This window comes from Bos indicus, chromosome 4 (assembly GCF_029378745.1).
Source record: "Bos indicus isolate NIAB-ARS_2022 breed Sahiwal x Tharparkar chromosome 4, NIAB-ARS_B.indTharparkar_mat_pri_1.0, whole genome shotgun sequence".
NCBI classification, from domain to species: domain Eukaryota; kingdom Metazoa; phylum Chordata; class Mammalia; order Artiodactyla; family Bovidae; genus Bos; species Bos indicus.
The window spans coordinates 88,577,697-88,582,943 of NC_091763.1; positions in this window are offsets into that span (position 1 = coordinate 88,577,697).

Below are 5,247 nucleotides of genomic sequence, written 5' to 3' on the forward strand. Positions count from 1 at the left end.
ATTAGGAAAGGAGTATGTCAAAGCTGTATATTGTCACCTTGCCCATTTAACTTATATGCAGAGTACATCATGCGAAATACCGGGCTGGATGAATCACAAGTGATTGGAATCAAGATTGCGGGGAGAAATATCAGTAACATCAGATATGCAGATAACACCAGCATTATGGCAGAAAGCAAAGAGGAACTAAAGATCTTCTTGGTGAAGGTGAAAGAGGAGAGTGAAAAATCTGGCTTGAAATTCAACATTCAAAAAACTAAGATCATGGCCATTTGGTCCCATCACTTTATGGCAAATAATTAGAGGAAAATATGGAAACAGTGACAAACTTTATTTTCTCGGGCTTCAAAACCACTGCAAAAAGTGACTGTAGCCATGAAATTAAAAGATGCTTGTTCTTTGGAAGAAAAGCTATGACCAACCTAGACAATGTATTAAAAAGCAGAGACATCATTTTGCCAACAAAGGTCCATATAGTCTAAGCTATGGTTTTTCCAGTAGTCCTGTATGGATGTGATAGTTGGACTATAAAGAAGTCTGAGTGCCAGAGAATTGATGCTTTTGACCTGTGATGCAGGGGAAGACTCTTGAGAGTCCCTTGGACTGCAAGGAGATCAGACAAGTCAATCCTAAAAGAAATTAACCCTGAATATTCATTGGAAGAACTGATGCTGAAACTGAAGCTGCAATACTTTGGCCACCTGGTGCAAAAAACTGACTCATTGGAAAAGACCCTGATGCTGGGAAAGATTGAGGGCAGGAGGAGAAGGGGACGACAGAGGATGAGATAGTTGGACAGCATCATCTACTCAATGGGCATGAGTTTGAGCCAACTCTGGAAGATAGTGAAGGACAGAGAAGCCTGGCATGCTGCAATCCATGGGGTCACAAAGAGTCAGAGATGACTGAGCAACTGAACAACAACAAATTCATTGGAGGGACTGATGCTGAAGCTCATGTACTTTGACCACCTGATGCAAAGAGCTGACTCATTGGAAAAGCTGCTGGGAAAGATCGAAAGCAAAATGAGAACAGAACAGCAGAAGATGAGATGGTTTAGATAGCATCACTGATTCAGTGGACATGAATCTGAGCAAACTCCAGGAAATAGTGAAGTTCAGGGAAACCTGCAGTGGTGAAGTTCATGGGGTCATGAAGAGTCAGACACAACTTAGCCACTGAACAACAACAAATTTATTGGGAGGACTGATGCTGAGCTGTAATACTTTGGCCACCTGATGCAAAGAATCAACTCATTAGAAAAGACCCGACTCATTGGAAAAGACCCTGATGCTGGGAAAGACTAAGGGCAGGAGGAGAAGGAGGCAGCAGAGAATGAGATGGTTGGATGGCTCAATGGACATAAGATGGTTGGATGGACATTGAGTTGGCTCCATTGACTCAATGGACATGAATTTGAGCAAACTCCAGGGGATAGTGAAGGACAGGGAAGCCTGGTGTGCTGCAGTCCATGGGGTCTAAAGAGTGACTGAGTGACAACAATGAGAAAAGTTAATAAAGTGCTCTAAATTCAGATAGAAAGTACACAGTGTTCATTGAGGACACAGAAATATCTTTGAAAGTGAAATATTTGATGTGTACATGGATACTTGTGGTTTGCTTTTGTTACATATTTAGCAGTGAGTTTATTTCACTGATAAATATCAAAAACATGGGACAACAAGGAAGTACCTTGGTTATTGTGAAGTCACCAGAGTGCACTTCAAAGCCTATGAGCTTTCAGCTACCTCTGTTCATAAAATTCCCTCATTTAAAATAGCATTTTAAGTTAACTTTCAACCTTGCAGCTAAAGCCCCATGATGCTGCTTTTCATTCTTTCACTACCTAATAAATAAATACTCACCACTGGAGCTCTGCCACATGTGAGTGATCACAGTCACTCTGATAGAAACTCCTTATGGCACTTGTTATAGACAAATTAGAGAAAAGAGCTTATTGAGAGACCAAAATGACCCATGAAGGTTTATTTATGCAGTATGTATTTATCAAGATATCTTAGGCAAGCTGCTGCAGACCCTGATGAAAACTATGATTTATCAGTGACTACTGTCCTCAAGAAAATTGCGATTTACAGAGATGGAAAAACACAAACACAAATAACTGTACTTCAGAACATAAAGTGATGAATACTGTAAGAGGAACAGAGTAAAAGATGTAGTGACAACTTTCAGCTAGAGCAATTGGGCATTTCCCCCTTAGAGGAGTCATTCAACTATGCCTTAGAAAAATGGGTTGCTTACTATTTACACAAAGGGTGTCTAGGAGGAAAGGTATTTCAAATGCAAGGGGTGCCTTGAGCAAAGGCACACACTCAGGCCGCAACAGGCCAATCAGCTCCCCCAGTAGCAAACATTTGTATTTCATCATACTTCCTACTTGGATATATTAAATGTGTGTAAATATTTCATTAACTAATGAAAGGTATTATCATGAAATATACTCTTTAATTACTATTTCATATATAATTAAAAAATCTACCAATAGAAAATATGTTAAGAATAAAATAGTATTTTCTGAATTTTCTTGGATTGCTTTACACGTTTTTCTTGTCAAAGTAAGCTCCTCATTCAGAACAGTTATTATATTAGTCAATATTCTCCAGAGAAGCAGAACCAATAGGATGCATGTGTGTGTGCACGTGTACATATTCACTGATGTATATATACTCATATGGTGAGGTCTCCATATCTGCAGATAAGGAGCACCAACGGTATTCATTGTATTAATACTATGTCATTTTATATAAGGGACTTGAGTATCCATGGATTTGGTATCGATGGTGGCTTCTGGAACTAATCCCCCATGGACACCAAGGGAAGACTGTTTATTTATGTATACTCACACACATATATACATATACATTTATATATGTATGTGTATATATATATATATACATTTTATATTGATTTGGGAGAGAGCTTTTTTAAGAGTTGTCTCATACAATTTCAGGGGGTGGCAAGTCTGATATTTAGAGAGCTGACCAATAAGCAGGAGTTGCTGTTGTAGCCTTGAGTCTGAAGTCAGCCTGGAAGCAAACTTCCTTCTTTTTTCAGGGAACTTCAGTTTTTCTCTTGAGTTCTTCTACTGATTGCATGAAGCCTGGCAACATTATGTAGGGTAATCTGCTTTACTTAAAGTCTACTTATTTAAATAATAACGTAAAAAAATAAAAAAAAAAGAATTCATAGCAACATCTAGACTGATATTTGATGAAACAACTGGGCATTATAGTCAAGTTGACACACAAAAGTATCTTCATATGAATAGTTACCATGAATCATGAAAACCTGTCAGTAATAAAAAGAGAGAAATAGTATCTTTGTATAGTTCATCATAGTTTTGTAAACATTTTTTCACATATAATGTTAAAAACTCTGTGAGGAAATCATGGAACACATTGCTATCAACAATTTCTTTTTTTTTTAAAGGACTTTTTATTAGGTTAATATATAGCCATATTCATCTATTTAACTATATATCATCAAATTTTCTTCTAAATCAATTACTTCATCTTTGATTTAGCATCTTTTTTTTTAAATTTTATTTTATTTATAAACTTTACAAAATTGTATTAGTTTTGCCAAATATCAAAATGAATCCGCCACAGGTATACATGTGTTCCCCATCCTGAACCCTCCTCCCTCCTCCCTCCCCATACCATCCCTCTGGGTCGTCCCAGTGCACTAGCCCCAAGCATCCAGTATCGTGCATTGAACCTGGACTGGCAACTCATTTCATACATGATATTATACATGTTTCAATGCCATTGTCCCAAATCTTCCCACCCTCTCCTTCCACAGAGTCCATAAGACTGTTCTATACATCAGTGTCTCTTTTGCTTTCTTGTACGCAGGGTTATTGTTACCATCTTTCTAAACTCCATATATACGCGTTAGTATACTGTATTGGTGTTTTTCCTTCTGGCTTACTTCACTCTGTATAATAGGCTCCAGTTTCATCCACCTCATTAGAACTGATTCAAATGTATTCTTTTTAATGGCTGAGTAATACTCCATTGTGTATATGTACCATAGCTCTCTTATCCATTCATCTGCTGATGGACATCTAGGTTGCTTCCATGTCCTGGCTATTATAAACAGTGCTGCGATGAACATTGGGGTACACGTGTCTCTTTCCCTTCTGGTTTTCTCAGTGTGTATGCCCAGCAGTGGGAACAATTTCTAAATGACAAATCTGAGGCGCTGAGAAATTCAGAATCTTGAAGGTTAGGGAGCTAAAAGTGGCACAGTTGGTGTCAGAAGAGAACTGATATCTTATGCCTCATCTAATCTTTTCATTGTACCATCTATTACTTTTCCAATCCAAATTCCTATAGTACTTATTATCTGTAACACTCTTCTGACACTTAGTTAACTGTACTTTTATTGATATATATTGTCTCCAACTAAATTCTAAGACTTGCCTTATTACAGATAACCCTGTTATGCCCTATATATAATTGACTATCAATAAACATTTTTAAAGAATTAATTCTGCTACAAATCCTATTAATGCTGATAACCATTTGTTTATATAGCTTGCGGTGACAGACTCATTGAATAAAATTTTCAAGGCATGTGGAAGAAGCTATATTGCAGTGCCTTTGATAAGGCTGGCAAGTCAAAAAAAAAAAAAGCCTAAATTATCTATATTAAGAAAGGCTCAAGAGTTGTGTGAACAAGGGCAAATTGCTCAACTTCTTTAAGGTCTAATTTATCTTTAAAAAGGAGGAAGATACTAGAACCTTAAGGATGTGTTGTGTGAATAGAAAGTGAGTTACTATATGTATCAGTTCAGTTCAGTGGCTCACTCATGTCCGACCCTTTGTGACCCCATGGACTATAGGACGCCAAGCTTCCTTGTCTATCACCAAGTCCCAGAGCTTGCTCAAACTCATGTCCATTGAGTCAGTGATGCCATCCAACCATCTCATCCTCTGTGGTCCCTTTCCCCTCCTGCCTTCAATCTTTCCCGGCATCAGGGTCTTTTCCAATGAGTCAGTTCTTCGCATCAAGTGGCCAAAGTATTGGAGCTTCAGCTTCAGCATCAGTCCTTCCAATGATCTTCCAGGACCAGGAATCAAACCCACATCTCCTACATCTCCTGCATTGGCAGGAAGGTTCTTTACCACTAGTGCTACCTGGGAAGCCTACCATATGTATAGTGGATATGACTAGTTCCATAACAATCAAGGTGCAAGAGATGTCATGATTCTCTTTTTGTAA